The 18,398-nt window shown below is 47.8% G+C and overlaps 1 pseudogene; it reads left to right on the top strand.

The window, feature by feature from the left end:
- The first annotated feature begins 8,647 nt into the window (after positions 1–8,647).
- On the top strand, positions 8,648–8,761 carry LOC116660121 (annotated as a pseudogene).
- Positions 8,762–18,398: the final 9,637 nt, after the last annotated feature.

Below are 18,398 nucleotides of genomic sequence, written 5' to 3'. Positions count from 1 at the left end.
CCGGGTCCTGGGCCAGGGGACCAGCCAGCATTCTGGTGCCTCTGGGAGAGTCTGGTGGTGGGAAATAAAAGTCTCTGAACTGTCAGGGCAACTGGGAAACATGAGTTTACAAGCTGCCTGAGCAATTTGATTCGTTGTTCCTACTTTACCTCCCTTTGGGGCACAGAGGAAACCCGCACGGGCCAGTCCAGCCTGCGATGACTTTCAGTGGAACTTTTGGACCGGCCAAAAGGTGGTTTCTGGAGAGAGATGCTTCATTTTGATCTGCTGGTGCCTAAAACTTGCCCCAATGCACCCATTCCTCAGACCACACTCGCCCTGGTGATGTCACTGCATCCCACGGTGGCATCCGCCGTCCACCTGCTCCCAATGCACCTTTTCCAAGCCATTTCTCCAGGCTGGATCTGTGCCTCCCCCCCCCCCCGCCCCGACCTCCGCCGCCCCTGCATTTGGATGGCTCCACTTGGAGTCCCACCAGCATCCAGGCTTATGTCCCAGTGGAGCTCAGGGTCTCCCAGCCTCACCCTGCCCCTCCTGGTGTTTGCTGTCCTCCTGGACACCTGAGTGGCGTTCTTGCCCCCTCGTGGCATCCTCATGTCTGTTTCTCGTCTCTCCCCTCTTCTCTCTCCGCGGCCCCTGTTCCACCCCCTCCCCCCACACGCTGCATGATCCCAGCGTGGTCCTCCCACTTTGACCTTGTTCTCCTGGACTCTGCCCTCCTCTGAGTCAGCTTCTTCAAGGCAGCAATGAAGGCCGCTGGGTCTGCTTTCTATCTCCCCTCCCTCAACCCTCACGTTCCATCAGGGCCCGCGTGGTGGCGCTCTACACACTCGCTGCGCTGTTCCCAGGCCACGAGCTTCCACCCGCTTCCCCTCTGCCTGCGATGCTCCTGTCTAGCCTCACTGCCCGACGGCTGCTAACTCATCCTCGCAGACGGAGCTCAGGGCTCTGCTCCTCCTGGAAGTGGTCCTCACCATCCCCAGGGGGTTGGGTGTGGTCCCTCTGGGCAGCCTGGCCCCAGGATGTGCTCAGTCATTTCAGGTCTGCCTTGTTTTACAGCGACCCTCGTGTCTCACTTATTCCCCCATCTGTGAGCTCCAGGACGAGCAGGGACTACATCCTCCTTACGCAACAAAAGCCATCTGAAGGATGCTTGCTGAAAGAGTGCATAAGTGATCTGAGCTGACTCTTCTGGCCTCAAGGAACTATTTCCAAAATAAAATCCATAATAGGATACACTCGTCCCCAACAAGGGCCTGTCGGGGACGTGGAGGGAAGGTGGGCTCCAAGCTCTGCCTCCTGCAACGTGATGAACAGTAGCCCTGGGAGGGCTCAATGACTAGGCTCTCAGCCAAAGATCGGAGTGGCACTGCAGCGAAGGTCTTAAAGGAAATGGGGTTGTCATCGAAGTGTCATGCTACGAACTGAGCTCCCTTCCAGGTCTTAAGCTCTAAAGGAGAGCCTGGACTCAGATCAACTCTAAATTCCCTTTAGATTTCAAGAAATCAGTGGCAACAAAGTGGATTAAGAAGTGAGGAAGGATAAGAGGGGGACAGTCATGGTGCGGCGGACACCCTAGTGTGGGATCCCCTTCTCTAGAGCAGGGGAGACATTCAGTAATGCTGGAGATGTTTTTTGGTTGTTCTGACCCAGGGATGGGGGAGGGAAGATGCTGCTAGCCTGGAGTGGGCAGGAGCCAGGGATGCTGCGAATACCCGACAAGGCACAGGTAGGTCCCAGAGCAAAGAATTACCTGGCCCCAATGTCAGCGCCGAGGTGGGAGAACCAAGCCGAGAGCTTTAGCCCTTCACCTCTGGATCCCAATTTACCAGCAGGCCCATGACTCCGGGACAGCGGTTCCATCTTCTCGACAAAACAGATAGGCAGACAAGGAAGGGTCACCATCACTGGACCACCAAAGAGTTTGAACGGGTGTGTTTGTGTATTTAAGGCAAAAAGTGTAGGGTACTTGTTTCTTCAGAATTCACCCAGGCAAACTTGTCCAGACTGCCCCCTTCCAGTCCTAACTAGATTAGGTGGAGGTACGTTGTCTAAGGTTGATTTTGGACAAATTAATAGCATTGCACCTACTGCCAGTGAACCATCCGCTGCCATTATTGGTCCCTGACCTCCAGTCCCGCGGCAGATGTGACAACATTAGTGGCCACTTGCCTTGCATCTTGAAAACATTTCCCTGAAGACGTCCCAGGATACTGGGAAGCCATCTTTGATCTCTTTCTCTTTAAGTCCATAGTTCCCGTGGTTTTTACTGCACTGCCCATGCTTTGTTGTGTCTGGCTTGGGGTTATCCATTGAAGGAACCCCAAACCACTATCAACACCCCTAACTGGATTTCGGTGGCCCTCGGTATCCACCACACCACCAAGTCTGTAGCAGAAATTCATTAAAAACTTGTATGATGGGTTTCTACCTTCTAAGGAAATAATTAGCTAATTACAATAACTAACTCCTGATAATGGGGGCTCTGTCCCTACTAAGTTTGTTCTCAGTGATTCCTTTCCTCTGTACAGCCCCTCCTCCCTTGCAAATTTAGTATATTTTAGTAATTCTACTAGTAGGTTTGTAGTGGTGGGTTAGTAGTAGTTACTAGGGGTGGGAAGAGATGGTATTGCAAAAAAAGGGGAGGATGTTTGCGCCAACAAAAGTTGGAAGGCGCCTTCCCTTCATCCCTGGCCAGAGCGGGATGCTGGCACAGGAACACCGTCCCAGGCTCCTCTCCCAGTCCCAGGGAGGTGGTGGCAGAACCAAGTGATGGGAAATGGGTTTGTTGTCCCACCTCCTTCTTTCTGTGTCTCTTCATCCCGCTCTTACTTTTCCAAGCTCATGTCTGCTTAGGTTGAGACTCAGGACTACAACACCTGGGGGTTTTCAGGGTTGTGACAGGTGATGCTCTCACACCTGTGATGGGCCTGGCAACACCTGTGGCTGCCAGATTCCTTCTGCATCTGCAGAATGGATAACATGAGGATCCTTACTTGATTTCCAAATCTGTGACCCCAGAATGGGAAATGCTTTCAGAAACCACCTGGTTGGAGCTTTAGGATCAAACTTGTCCCGATATGGACATTAAAATTACTATTTTCTATAATCACTTGTTTTAGGCAGTCACTTGTGAATATCGGCTTATCAAAGCATCACCAAGGGGGTAGCAATTAACACCAGATCCCTGCCTTCAAATCATCCTTAAATCACACGTGCTCATTAAGATGCTTATAATTCTAAGTCTGGATGGAAGGCCTTCTTGATTAAGAGTCAGAAGGTCTTGGAACCTGGTCCCTGCTCTCCTGCTGACCTTCAGTAAGTCACTGCCCCTCTCCAGTCCCTTTCTCTAAAACGTGGATACTCGCCCCTGCTCTCCCTGCCTCCCAGGTTTGCTGCGAGGGTGAGTGACTCCCCTAATCCTGCTGCCACTTTGAAAGATCTCTTAGAGGGGAGGGCATAGCTCAGTGGTAGAGCACACGCTTAGCATGCACGAGGTCCTGGGTTCAATCCCCAGTCCCTCCATTAAATAATAAATTAAATAAATTAGAATGAATAAATAAACCTAATCACCTCTCCCCCAAAAAAGGAAAGAAAAAAGTTTTAAGATTAAAAAACAAACAAACCCCAAACAATTAAGAAACAAACCTTAACAACTCATTAAAAAAAAAAAACTCTTAGAACCATCTGTATCTTTTCATCGGGTGAGCCCCACGCACAAATGTTCTCTATGTCGTTACTGCATGGATGGCTGGCGGAAAGGCTACAGTGGGCTCAGCAGTGGAGGAGGAAGCCAGAGGCCAGGCTGCCCCCTTCCCTGACTCCAGTCTGAGCGCCTTCCACCAGCATGCATCCCCAGCTTCCCCTGGCGAGTGGGAAACTTAGCCCTCCTCAGATGCTGTGAGCAGCCACTGTCCTGGTATCAGGGCAGCAGAGGGAGGAAAAATGCCCACCTGCGCATCTCCACCCAGCACCCCGCACCTTCTAGATGGCTGGCTGCATCCCTTTCCAGCTGGGCAGCCAGGCCGGCTCCCACGACTTCCCGGCTCCCCCAGGGTCGGGTCTCCCTCCCACCCCGGGCTCTCCCACGGCACTGCCCGCCAGCCTGGCTGGGGTCCCACATTGTGCTGAGGACCAGGGAACCAAGGGTTGGTGGGAAATATTATGCAATTCCTAGGGATTGTGGTAATGGGTATTCACCCTCCGTGTAATCATAAGTAGAGACAGTTAAACACGAGATTATAGGCATCAGGAGTTGTTGATTGTTTACTAAAAACCAAGAGGACCATCCAATATGATCCAACAGTACTTATCATTCAGGGAGAAGAAGGAAGTGCCTTTAAACATCCCCACTGCATATAATTTACTCTGATGAATACCCACAGAGTGTGTGTTTCATGTCAAATACAAGTTAATTTCCCCCCTGGCTCTTTCCCATGAACTTGCCACGAGGCGGTAACTACTTAATCTCCCTAGTGCTGGAGTTCCAGAAAACTCTTCCAAATTATAGTCCTGGAGAGAGTCCTGCTCACCCTGTCCCTTACCTCATCTGTCAGCCCAGAGGAACATACCCTTGGCTCTTGGAGCACCTCCATCTTTTATCACATCTTTCCTGGGGTCGTGGCATCCTCAGTCATCTCTCTGTGACTCCTCGACAAACTTCTTGCAGGAGTCCTTTGACCTCCATTCTCAGTGTCTGCATCACAGAAAAGCAAGAAAAGACAACTGGCAATGAACCCAGATATGTTTGCTGAAATGCTCTAACATCCAGTTTCGGGGGTAATCCTCAGACCGTAGTCGTCAACATTTTCCTGTTGCATGAGTTCCCTCCAATTCACATTAAACAAGAATCAACTCTGGAAAACTCTTTCTGTTTAATGTTTGATAATTCTTTTTCTTTGCCTGGAATTCCAATTCGCTGAGCTTTAAACCTTCTCATTCTGTCCTTTATCATATTTCTTTCTTTCTCTTCTGTACTTTTCAGTTCTTTATCTCTGTACCGCATTCTGGGTAAGATCTTTGGGTATTTTTCTGTTCATAATTCTTCCTGTCTTATGTTTACAATAACAAAATTAAGTAGTCTATTAAAGCACAGTACAGGCTTATTTGAAAATTTCACACACACACACACCACACTCATATCCTTGAGATTTCAGCATTAAACAGTTGCACATTTCAAGTTTCAGATGTTTATTTATTAGTACGGTAAATTCCAGAAGAGACACCAAAATGATCTTGCACATTTAAGGGGGGAAACATCATCTCCTATCTAAGTAGAAAGTTGTGTGGATGGCTTCTGAAAACCTTCATTCTCAGTAGCTGTACAAAAGGAAACTTTCCTTTAGAAGTTTGAGCCTGCCTTCCTTCATTTTGCTGCAACCTACAAGCAACGAGTAGTCAGTGGGAACTCCAGGCTAGGAGTTTTGTTTTTCTTTTTCTGTCCTACTTGACATAAGGACTGAGTGTCCCTTCTGTCCCAAGTGACATCAAGCCACTGTCACACTCAGCCCCAAGAGGAGACAGATCAGGTTGGATGCTTACAGCCTGAACATACACAGACAGAAGACTGAATGTTCCAGGCCCGGGAAAACATGGTTTCTTCCAGCTGTGTCTAGTCTACCTTTTAACTTACCCTTTTGTTTCGTTTTGCTTTGTTTTGTTTTGCTTTGTTTTGTTTTGTTTTGTTTTGGTTTAATAGAGGTACTGGGGACTGAACCCAGGACCTCATGCATGCACACTATACTAAGCTATACCCCCCACCATTGGGTTTTAATTTCCATTGTTATAATTATATTATTTTTATTTATTTATTTTTAATTCTTATTTTTTATTGAAGGGTAATTGATTTCCCATGTTAGTTTCAGGTGTACAGCAAAGCGATTCAGTTATACATATACATATTTTAATTTATTTTTATAAGTACTACGTTTCTTTTTTCAAATCTGTCTGGTCTTTTTGATAGCATTCTTATTTCTTGCTCCTGTTTCTGATTCCCGCTTTTTAGTTCTTTAAACCTCGTGAAATGCTCACTTTAGATTCTAAAGGAGAGATGCCCGCGTCTGATGTCCCTGGGGGGGCAAACCTCTTGTTGCTCGTCCCGCTGACTCCTGCTGCAGCTGGTTTCCTCCTGTGTTTTGTAACTGGGGCTACAAACTCACATCACACTGACTGAGCTGTATTTGTGGGATCACATGAAACTTTAGCCGAGCGTGCAAACCTCCAAAGAGATCTTCCCTTTAATTCTGCCACATGCCCTCAATCCAAGACCACTATAAGTTAAAAGTTCTCAGTCATGGGGTTTCTGGACAGCCCAGGTGATTCAAATTCATTCCTTAAATCCATATGAGGGAAGACCAGGGTTATATGTTTTCAAAAGACTTTTCTATACATCTAGGGTCAAGGTCAAAGCAGTTGAGTTTCTTTGTTTTGTCTTTGCTGGTGCATAGAGATTTCCAGGTCCACCTTTATGCAGAGTGTGGCATAATATGTGAGGGGTCTTATTTCCAACTTCCCTACCTGCATGGATTCAAGGTCACGTCTCCTTCCTCCACGAGGCCACTAAAACCCGCAGCTCTTGGAAACTGAGACTGCTAAACTCCTCCATGGGGTCTATGTATAGAAGCTGCCAACACCTGCTTACCTGTATAATTCCCCAGTCTCCATTTTGACTCCTGAGAATTTCCCCTGCTTTCTTGAACGTACAAGTCACTTGCAGAATTATTCACAATAGCCAAGACAGGGAAACAACCAATGTGTCCACTGGCAGATGAATGGGTAAAGAAAATGTAGCATGTAAACAATGGAATACTATTCAGCCACAAAAAAGAAGGAAATCCTGCCATGTGTGGCAACGTGGATGGACCTTGAAGGCATTATGCTAAGTGAAATAAGTCAGAAAGAGAAAGGCAAATACTATGATATCACTCATGTGTGGAATCTAAAATAAAAACAAAATGTGTAGAAAAAGAGATTAGATTTGTGGTTACCAGAGGCAGGGGATGGAGGGAGGTAGAAATAGATCAAGGTGGTCAAAGGTATAAACTTCCAGTTATAAGTTAAGTAAGTCATTGGATGTAACGTACAACATGACAACTATATTTAACACTGCTGTATGGTATATTTGGAAGTTGCTAAGAGAGTAAATCCTAAGAGTTCTCATTACAAGAAAAGAACAAAATTTTTCCTCTTTTTTTGGTAAATATATGAGGTAATGGATGTTAACCAAACTAATTCGGTAATCACAACACTTATAAATCAGGTCATTATGTTGTACATTTTAAACTTATACAGAGCTGTATGTCAATTACATCTTTTTTGTCAATTACATCTTTTTTTGTCAATTATATCTTGATGAAACTGAAAGAAAAAATCCGCAAAAAAATGTTTTAAAAAGAATGCACTTGTATATTCAAAAGTAACGTCTTAAAATTATTGTATTTAATATTTGTTTTATTTAGCATTGTTTTTGCAGGATACCTACTCCACCATATTACCGGAAAAGGAAGTTTCCTTCCATATTTATTTTAAAGTTTTTTTTGGTGGAGGAGGTCATTAGGTTTATTTACTTAATTTTTTTTTTAACAGAGGTACTGGGGATTGAACCCAGGACCTCATGCATGCTAAGTGCACACTCTACCACTTGAGCTGTATTCTCCCCCATTCTTCCATTTTAAAAATCACTTTTTTCCCTTGGCGGGTAAAAACCCTTTAGTAAGAAAAGAAATAGTACCATAGCTAGGTTGAAAAAACAAAAAAACAAAAAACACCTTAAGTCAATGTACCTGGATATATGAATGTTGTTTATTGTGCCACAAACCATGACAGGGGTGACAGGGGAAATGCCTAAATGAGGCTGCACTTGATTTAGGCAATGTTATCTTATATAATTTCATTTAAAAATGTGTATATTCTTGCCTCCCTAACATGAATTTTTTGCTAGTGTTAATGTAATTATATGCGCCAAATGGAAGACTGGTTAAGAAATAAACAGGATCATAGAGTAAAAAAATGGTATTGCTAAGTGAGAGACTAAGGAGTGTTGGAGGCTCAGAAATCCCTGCTATGTTTAATATCATCACCCTGGTGTGTGGAATGGGCATCTGGACACCGGACACCAACCAGGTCAGACCCACTCGTAGCCAGATGTAATCATCTCCCAGGAGAATGGTCTGCCCAGTGGCACGTACAACTGCTGATGCGTGATTGTCCCACCACAGCCAAGACCCTGTGGTCGCCTGTGCTTGGATGCTACGGTGGTGAGCACGCTTCTCAGTTTCCATGGTATCCATTTACTCACACAAGCTGGTTCCCCAAACCTGACCCACTGGCCTTGCAAAACAGAAACTGCTTCAAGTATAGGAGCAGCAGCGGAGTTCTTCAGCTCAAAACCATCTGCTGGGGGAGCTTCTTTATCTTCGCTGCTGACAGCACAAGTTCAGATGCTGTGGCAGGGCCTTAGGGGATGTTTTCAACATTTGGGGTTCATCGGCTCTGCTCCCTTCCATCCTACTTGTGGTCCAACTTATGAGCATGTGTGCAAGTTTGCATCTTCATAGCACCTCTCCTTGCTGGCATTGGCAATGGTCTTGGGAGGCTGTAGAAATGAACAGTTGGGCTTTGATGTCATGCAGTTTAAGATCCCAGTGCTATGACTTCTCGGCCTTTGGGGCTAAGATCAAGTGTAGTACCTGTCCTTATCAGTTTAATATCTGATATGTAAATATATTAAATAGATTTTTGGAGCATAAAAAAAAAATCCCACTTACCACCCATGGGAACTTAGAAAATTACTTAACCTCTGTGAGCTCAGCTTCTGCAAATAAGAAACATGGGTAATATTGCACATCTCAGGAGAGGATCAGCTAAGACCTTTAACGCATGGCTTGGCACACGTTAAGTACCAGAGAAACAGAAGCTCCTACCTTTAATGGGTGGCGCCACAGTTATGGATGGTTAGTCGGTGTAGAAGGGCTGTGGAAAAAGTGGAAAGATGCCCCTGGCTCTGGTTTCACTTGACCCAACGCCGCGTGGGGTGTTTTCTTCCTCCGATTTAATTCCTGCTTCCTGCCCGTGTCCTGCTTGCATCCTGGTCCTGCCATTCACTAGTTAAGTGACCTTAGAGAAGCGTATTGCGTGGGACGGGTCGCAAGTTAACGCATCTCTGGGCTGACACAGAGAAGTTTATTTTTCACTCAGGCAAGGCTGGCTGCGGCGCCAAGGAAGCTGGCTCCCCAGCAGGGAAGAGGCACACGGCGTTCTGCGCGTTTCACGCCTCCGCCCGCGGAGTCTCCGCACCCGCCCGGGCAGAGGGAGGGGCACGGGGACAGCCCACCCCTCTCCTGTGTGTCCAGTGCTGCTCCTGGCGGCCCACAGGCCAGGGCCAGTCCCGTGGCCTTTCCTGCTGCCGGGTACCAGGGTGGGGGCGGGGGCATCATAACTGGCAAGCCCCCCAGCCTCCTGTGCCTCATTTTCCTTATCTACACAACGGAAAAATGCCTCCCAGGGCTGTCATGAGGATTAATAGTACGCACAGAGGATGCATGGTGCCTTTGTCAGGGTCCTGGCAGGAAGCAGATGGCACCCAGACAGGAATTTATTGTTCCCAGGAGACAACGAAGGGTGAGACAACAGGGTGTGGGCAAAGGACGGCAACCATCTAGGGTGGTGTTTGAGGTCTGATTCCTTAGAAGTGTGTCAAGCCCAACTTTACAGCGTGGGGTGCATTTCGTAGACCATCACCCCCCTGGGCACGTACTGAGGCAGATATTGGGGGGGCGGGGCGCAAATGGAGAGTGAGCAGCACTCATCAAATCTAAGATGCTGAGCGGGGGAGGGTACAGCTCAGTGGTAGAGTGTTAGTGCTTAGCATGCACGAGGTCCTGGGTTCAATCCCCAGTACCGCTGTAAAAGAAAAGAAACATCTACCGCTTCCTCCTTCTCAGAGAACTAATTCCAAACCTCAGCCTGTTTTCCAAAGCTACTCTCTTTCTCCGCTCCCACCACACCCTCCATCTAAGGATGACTCCAACCACACCCAAATATTCACAGGTTCCTACAGTTCTCGTTGGATCTGGCTCCAGATGGAAGGCCCCTCCCACACTCTTGGTCCTACCGTCCTCCAAGGGCTAAGTCAGTACCAACCTGCTTGATTCTCCCAGAAGTTTGTTTTTATCCTCCCTGTTTTTGTGTCACTGTTGTCTTCCCGGTGCTTGTAATTTGTGTGCTTGTTTGTCTCCTTTGCTAGATTACAAACATCACCGAAATCCTCATTTCTATCTGTCTCGTGATGCTTGTCACAGTCTCACATGCGGGAGGCACTCAGAAAGTAAATGCACTTTGAATCTTTTTTGAAAGCAATTCCTGTAAGAGCTGGGGAAAGAGAAGGCTCCATTGGCAGCCCTTAATTTATTTTATTTTTTATTGAAGTACAGTTGATTTCCAGTGTTGTGTTAGTTTCAGGTCTACAGCAAAATGATTCATTATATAGTCACATTCTTTTTCAGATTCTTTTCCATTATAGGTTATTAGAAGATATTAAATAGGGTTCCCTGTGCTATACAGTAGGACTTTGTTGTTTGTCTATTTTATATATAGTCGTGTGTATCTGTTAATCACAAACTCCTAATTTATCCCTCCTCCTCTTTCCCCTTTGGTAACCATAAATTTGATTCCTATGTTTGTGGGTGTGTTTCTGTTTTATAAATAAGTTTGTTTGTGTCTTTTTTAGGTTCCACATATAAGTGATATCATATGGTATTTGTCTTTCTCTGTCTGATCTAATTCACTTACCATGATCATCTCTAGGTCCATCTATGTTGCTGCAAATGACACGATTTCATTTCTTTTTCATGGCTGAGTAATATTCCATTATATATAGCTACACCACATCTTCTTTATCTACTCATCTGTGGATGGACACTTAATTTGCTTCCAAGTCTTGGCTATTGTTAATAGTGCAGCCCTTAATTTAGATATGTCTCCTTTTGTAAAAAAAAATTCCCAGACCTCAGACTCCTACCAGTAGATGTGGAGCTCAGGATGCACCTGGCTCTCGGGGGCTGGTCTTCCTGCTGCCAGGTGAGAACTGTGAAAGGAACAGAGGGGATGCTTTCCTTACACTAGAGTCAGGGTTCCGGAGGGGCCCCATCTTTCACTTTGCACAGCAAAGGCAACAGATCCTGCTCCTTGCATGGCTTGTGACCTTCCACGTCAAAATCACGAGGGCACAGAGACGAAGGACTGGTTCTCCCTAAGGTGCCGTTGGGATGGACTCAGAGATTCTCTGAGTTTGCACACACAGGACTCCTAGCAGGAGAGCGTGCCCTGCCGGGACCCCAGCTTCCCTCCTGTAAGCCTTCTAGCCAACGGTTTATTTGCAGACACTTTGCAACAGAATTGCCAGGGAGGCTTTGCTTCCCTCCAGTACAGTCTGGAAAATGGGAGCGGCCTCCTTTCCCGAGATGATCCAGAGCCTCGTCCCCCCACCCCCTCCACTCTGCTGTCTCAAGCACCCTGGGAAGTTGCTGGTCATTTTCTGTCCCCTCCCCTGGCCCAGGATGGGAGGAAAGCAACTCCTGGGTCTCCCTCCCTCAGCAGCAGCTTAGAAGTAATATCCTGTGTTTGTGTGACGTGTTCCAGCCGAGACGTCCCAAGCCCTGTGCAAATAGTTCGTTGTCGCTGCACCCTCCCTTTTTCTCACAGTGTCCTGGGTGTTTTGTGGAAGGGGGAACCTGAGCACTTAGAATATAAAGCAGGAGGTTAAAATCTGGGAAAGGTCAGAAAGCCCAAACTCCTGGTTTCAGGGTAACACTCACTCTGGTTCTAAATCAGGGTTTTCCAGAATCTGAAAAGAAAAAATATATATGCATGTGTATGTATAACTGAATCACTTTGCTGTACACCTGAAACGAACATTGTAAATCAACTACACTTCAGTAAAATTTTTTTAAATAATAAAAATAAAGATAAATGTTAAAAAAAAATCAGAATCTTCCTTCCTTTAGGTTCCAACCACCTGGCTGCTTCCTTGGGGACCTTGGTGCAGCTCTGGGGGAGGGCAGGCCCCCTGTGTGGTGCTGGCCTGATGGCGTCAGTGAAGGCCTGACTAGACTTTGTGCAGAGCAGACTCCATGCGTGTATGAAGGATGTCATAATTCCAACTCAGTGGTAGGAATTCAGATCGACTCCTTTTATATATTTTAACATTCTGCTCTTCCTAGTAAACTCTCCATTTTACAGATGAAAACCTGAGGTCTCAGAGGGGAGCTGGATCCCTGAATCCAAGCTCTTTCCACTGGCCCAAGTTTCTGCCTTCTGCCGAATTTGATGGGACCTGTGACATTTCGACTTTGAAGATGACCAAGGTTGCCTCTCACCTCAGCCTCTAATTCTCGTTTCTGGGCCTGAGAGCAGTTAATCAGGTGTCTGCAGATCCTAGCTGCTTTGCCTGTGACCTTGGCCTTGGCACTTTGAGTGTCTCTAGAAATCAGCCCCAGACATCTGTTCTCTCCCTCACCCTTCACACATCTGGGCTCATCCCAACTCAGAACTTAGACCCAGCAGTTCATGGGGCTCTTGTCTCAAAGTCCCCCGGAACTGCCCTGCACAGCTGCATGAAGCCTATTATAAGAACAAGCTCGGATCACCACACATACCTGCTCCGAGCAGGGCCTGCGCCCCCCCCCCCACAGCCGACCTGCAGCACCCCAGAACATACCCTCCATCTCCCCGAACCTTAATCCCGCAGCTCCTTATCCGAGTCTGTGCTCACACTGCAATCAGGCCTCCCGCTAGCATGAGAGATACTCCAGACGTTCTGGTCCAGGCATGTGATTCACTCGCACTATTTCCTCTCCCTGGGATGCCCTCCCCAGCCCCCATTTCCATCAGCCAAATCCTAGTCTGTTCTCAAAGTCATTTTCAAATGATTCCTCCTCCAGGAAGCCACCCTGATGCCCCCTCCAACTTGCCTCCTTTGACTCCTCAAACACTGCATCTCTCTTGCACACTGTCAATCTCGTGCCATCCAGCAGCCGCCCTCTCTGTTGTCTTAGGCAAATGCTATGTGTATCGAATATTCCTGGAAATGAGTATGTGTCTCCTTTCTTTCTGGTCCTCCCACGGTACAGAGTGTGGCATTTGACACAGACTCGATGCTAAAGAAATGTTCACCGATTACATAAAAAAGCTTTTCCGCCGGCTAGGTCCTCAATAAATAGCCGTTGAAACTGATTTGCCCGTGACCGCCCCCCTGCCCCGGCTGGGCTCCTGGCTTGCGTTGCAGAATTAGGTGGTGGTGCTTACCTTTACCTGGGACATAGCAGGTCCCAAAATGCACTAACTCTTCCCCCCCACCCCCGCCCCATTTCTGGCCCCTGCTTCATTTCTTTTGTCTTTTTGCCTCACGAATCCTCCCAGCTTGTACTCTCCTAAAAACTACCTCATACGGGGCTTGAAGAGCGTCAGAAACTTGATGGAGTCGCCAAGTTCCCAGCACCTCACGTCCACAGATTAATCAGGATCACAAGATTGCAGGATGTCAGAGCTGGAAGCCACCGCGGTCTAAGCCCTTCATTACAGATGAAGAAAGCAACCGTCCCCACCCCCAAGAGATCTGCAGGCCCCAGAGTCAGCCTCACCTCCCCCCGAGACTCCCACCTGCGCGCTCAGCCTGGGTCTCTGTCCTCATCAGGCTCGACGTGCCCTTTCTCAGCGCTCTGTTCTCCCAGGTGCTCCTGGTGGTTATTTGTCAAGTGACTGCGTGTCTCAGCACGGCTTTTCCACCGATTCCCACGAGCTATCTGACCACACAGCTCTTTAGAATCTGCAGCCTGAGCTTAGACAAAGCTGCTGCCTTTCCCAGCGCTGAGTCGTCTGCTCCGCTGAGAAGCTCGTTAAGTCCGCCCCAGGGCCTGAGGGGCCCATTTTCTCTAGAAACTTCCAGGCTGTTCGCTGGTGGGAGCTTGTCCACGACTAACCAGGCGGCGCACTCAGACTTTCTTCATTTTATCTAACATCCCCTACAAAGCTGAAGCTAACTCAGGATGTCTCGGGGCTGTGAATGGCTAATCAATTCAAAAAAGAGTTATTTAGAGCACGATTAGAAAAATGACCCGAAGTCTGTGGAATAGGATTTGAACCAGATAATGCGCACTTGGGCTAAATCATCTCAGCGCACAGCCCTCAGAGTGACCTAACTGAGAATTACTCTCGTGCGTCTGGTCTGCTGCCCCGAGCAGGGCCCGAGAGCATTTTCAGCTGATGCCTCTCTCCTGGCAGGGAGAGGGGAGAGGAGCACCGCTCGTGAGCCCCAGGTGGGCACTTTCCATAGGCGAGCTCGTTGAATTTGTGCTCTCAGTAGCCCAGTGCGGTAGTGTGCTCATTCCACCAGTAAGAGAACCAACACGTGGAAAAGTGTGGTCACTTACTCAGGCTAACGTAGCTAGAAGTAAAGCCGGCCTTCAAGCCCGGCTTTGTCTCTGGCTTCAAAAACTAAGCTTTTTCTATTTCACCTGTGGGTTCCTTTTTTCCCTCCTTTCCTTTTACCTCTCTCTCTCTCTCCCCCTTCCTTTTGTCTTTTCTTTTCTTTTTTTTTTTTTCTTCTTCTTCTTTTTTTAGAAGCCCAGTGCTTTTTCCAACTGAAACGATGCATAAACCCAAATATATAAAACAGGTCAGAGTAGAGCTGCTTTGCTTGATTTATAATTGACAAAACCTGGAGACAGGTGAACAAACAAGCAAGCTGCAGCTACCTTACCGGTGAAGGGGCAAAACCCACAAAGGGACCAGCAAGACCTCCCAGGCACGGCCACTGACCTCCTGCTTTTGCGCTTCTGTAAAACGGCTGGGCTTCTAGGAAAACAAACCTTACCCCCCTAAAATTCCATTGGTTCCCAAAAGCTCACTCCTGATTGGTCCATTTCTAACACCACATTTGCATATGGCACGAACATAATGGAAAACTAAAACCCTATAAAAGCTTGTGTAAAGCTACAGACGGGAGTCCAGAGCTTGGAGCATTAACTCCTCTGGGCCTCCTGGTGTAATAAACCTGAGTTCTCCAACCCTCCAAATGTTGCTTGGTCTCTCCACGGGATTCAGATTTCTGTAACTCTGGGGGAAAAAAAGTAAGGAAGCCGGGGTACATCTCACACCATAGAATACACTCCACTGTAAAAAGGAACCCATCCACACAGACCACGGATGAATCTCATTATGCTGAGTGAGAGAAGCCAGACCCCAGTGCACACGGGATGATTCCCCTGACATGGAAATTTAGAAAAGGCAAAGCCAGTCAACGTTGACATAAGGCAAATCAGTGTTTGCCTGGGACTGGGGTCGAGGGGGCTCATGGCAGAGTGGCTCAGGGAACGTGGCTCCACTGGGGGAAGTGGAAATGCCTGTGTGTGTGTGTGCGATTGTGGTGGTGATGTTCGGATTTGTCACAACTCATTGCACTTCAGACTTAAATGGGTACAATTTATGGTGGGTAAATTACACCTCAGTAACATTGATCTGTTTTCTTGTTTCTTTGTTTTTATTTGAGTAAGAGATGCTTCCATCCCCCCCCACCTCCCCAGACCCCTGTAGTGACCTGTGACCCTCAAAGGGACCCCAGAAGTGCTCTGGGGAAATTTACATCTTCAGCAGGCGAGAGACCACACCAAGCTGCCCCGAGCTGCCGTGATACTGGCCAGCAGGGAGGCTTTGTAAAGGGCATAAGGTCTGCTCATTTTCGAGTAAACCCCTTCAACATGGTGGGTTGCATAGCTCTAACCAAGTCAGTGACAAGCTCTATCATGGGCCAGAAAGAGGCTTTTGGTCCATATTTATTCTCTGTACTGTGAAAAAGAATGATAATGCAGAATTTGGAGTTAACAATTGAAACTAAGGTATTTTATGAGCATGCACGCATAGGCGTGGCGGGGGGAGGTATAACTTGGCTTCACACCACCTGGATGCAGGAAACGTTTTGTTTTATGTTCCTAAATCAGATTATCTCCGGCTCCAGTCTCCACTGACCAGAGCGAGGGGTGTGCAGTGTCTGTTTTCATTGCCTTGGGGCCATGCAGGAGCCTGGGGTGTTTATCAGTCTAGAGGATTCGAGGACGTAGCACTGTCCTTGAACAGCCTGGTCCCAGCAAAGCGTCCAGGGCCCAAGCTCTAGTGTCCATTTCGAAGGCAGTGGCTTTAATCCCTGGCTGGCATGGGGGCATTGCAACAGGCCCCCAGTGGACACACCTAGTATCCCACCTTGAAATTGGGCCACCCTGGAGCACTGGGTGCAGGAGGGCTGGTCACTGCTGCCTCCAGCTGCCCCGAACCTCCTCCCTTCTCTCAGGGCTGAGGGACCTCCCTGCTCTGCCCTCTGCCCACCCCTCCTCCCTCCACAGCCAGGCTACTCTGAGCTCCTCAGTCCTGAGAGCTCTCTCCAGGGCCGCCCACCCTAGTCCCCCAGGGGGCCTGGTGATGGTTGGTGGGAAGGTGGAGTGGGAAGGCGGGGAAAGGTCAACACACCATGTCCTTCCCTCCTCCAATGAGAGCAGACAAAGGGGGGGCCCCTCCTCTTCCTCGGTTAATGCACAGCAGGAAAAGGAAGCCCAGACAAGAGTCAGTTTCTTTATTAATAACTCAACCAATTGTGGATGAGGGCTTGTATTTATATTTACATAAGATCGATGCACTGAAGAACAGGTTTATCTCTTTTATGACTGTATCCCCTGCACTCAGCTTCAGACAGTCTAGGCAATCAATAAGTATCAGATGAACGAAAGGGACAGGAAATGTACATAGGACACACGCCGCACTGGAACTGGTTACCTCTAGGAAGTGGATTCTGTGAAGGACTGTCACTGACCACTGTTTATACTTCTGTATTGTTTGCATCACATAAGACTTGCGTTTAGGGACTATATAGTGTTTACAAAACTCTGTATTACAAAACTTCAGACTGTAAGGTAGAAGCACATGTAAAAGCTTTATTAGAGTCTTGCTGTAAGAGACAGGCTGTCTGGCAGCCAGGGTTCACATATGGGAGGGTTATATTATTGGATGAGAAAATGTTAAGATAATCGACTTAGCCAGACTCAGGAAGGTCGGAGCGTTTGGTTAAATATCTCTAGATGCGTGGCTGACAGCCGAGTGGGTGACTGGTCTCTCAGAACACAGCTTAATCTCTCTAAATTTAATGAGAAAATTACTTAAGCATTTCATCAGGAATAGTGATATTCCCAGGAGATGTGAATTACACCTCTTGCAGGCCAGTTGAGAACAGCTGTGAGGTAAGGTTTTAGTCACCCTGTGGAAGTTTGGAGGAGAAAGAAAAGGGACATGCAGACTAAAATCCACACAAATCAAAGGGGTCCCTGGAAGCCACAGTGCAAGAGAGAGAGCAGCTGTCTGGGTTCTCACGGAGTGACCCGAGGGACTTTCTCAATGGACCTGGATCCGAACGCAGACCAATGAAGTAGTAATCTCTGGTGGGTCCAGGCATAATGCGTTCTTCTAAGATGAGCGGTTCTCAAATTCTGGCACGTGGCAGAACCATCTGCAGGGCTTTCCAAACACGTCTGCTGGGCCAGCCCAGGGGTTTCTCAGGTCCGGGATGGGGCCTGAGAACCAGTATTTCTTACAAGTTCCCAGGTGCCGCTGATCTAGAGGATTCTAACACTCCCATGAAGTCAGGAACTGTCAGAGAGCGAAGGTTCCCTCCTTGGACACACTCATTGGAATCGCCCGGGCACTTGTTAAACCCACAGCCCCTGACCTTACAACTGAGCCCGAAATGGGATGGGACAGTGTTTGTTTCTACCGGGAGCTGCGGTTACTGAGACTTGGTCGGTCAGCACACCAGAGAAACAGCTTATCCCCGCTGTCGCTTCTGACTGACCACAACACACGCTGCATTAAATTTAGAGATTTGACGCTTCCTCCTGAAGACACGGATGGGTGCACAAGCATTTACTTTGCCCAAGAGGCTCAACGTTTTAGTTTAGAGGACCCGATGTTAAGCACAGGTGCACGGAGTGGCTATCATATCTTCAGATTCTTTATAACCATTGAGACATCAGCCTCAGTGGTCGAAACACTCAAACACTGTACTTGGCAGGTACACACGATGGTCTTGCCCTGAAGAGCGGGACTTCTCACAGATGATGCTCTGCGTGGGGGAGATTGTTTGTTGAAAGACAGACATAGGTGGGGGTGGAGCATGGGGTCTGAGAACAGAGTTGGGGGGTAGGGTGTCTGTGGGCCTCAGTCCCCATGGCCCCTCTGGGAGGAAAGGAAATCGAAGGCGTCTATGAGTCCACGGAGTAAGCTGAGTTGCCTGGTTGCTGTCCCCACCGTTTTGAGAGTAGTAGTTTTGCAGGACAAGTGGGGCCAGGACTAGGGGCAGGTAG

The sequence above is a fragment of the Camelus ferus genome, chromosome 26 (genome assembly GCF_009834535.1).
Source record: "Camelus ferus isolate YT-003-E chromosome 26, BCGSAC_Cfer_1.0, whole genome shotgun sequence".
Classification (NCBI taxonomy): Eukaryota; Metazoa; Chordata; class Mammalia; order Artiodactyla; family Camelidae; genus Camelus; species Camelus ferus.
This window is presented reverse-complemented; position numbering and strand designations above follow the sequence as displayed.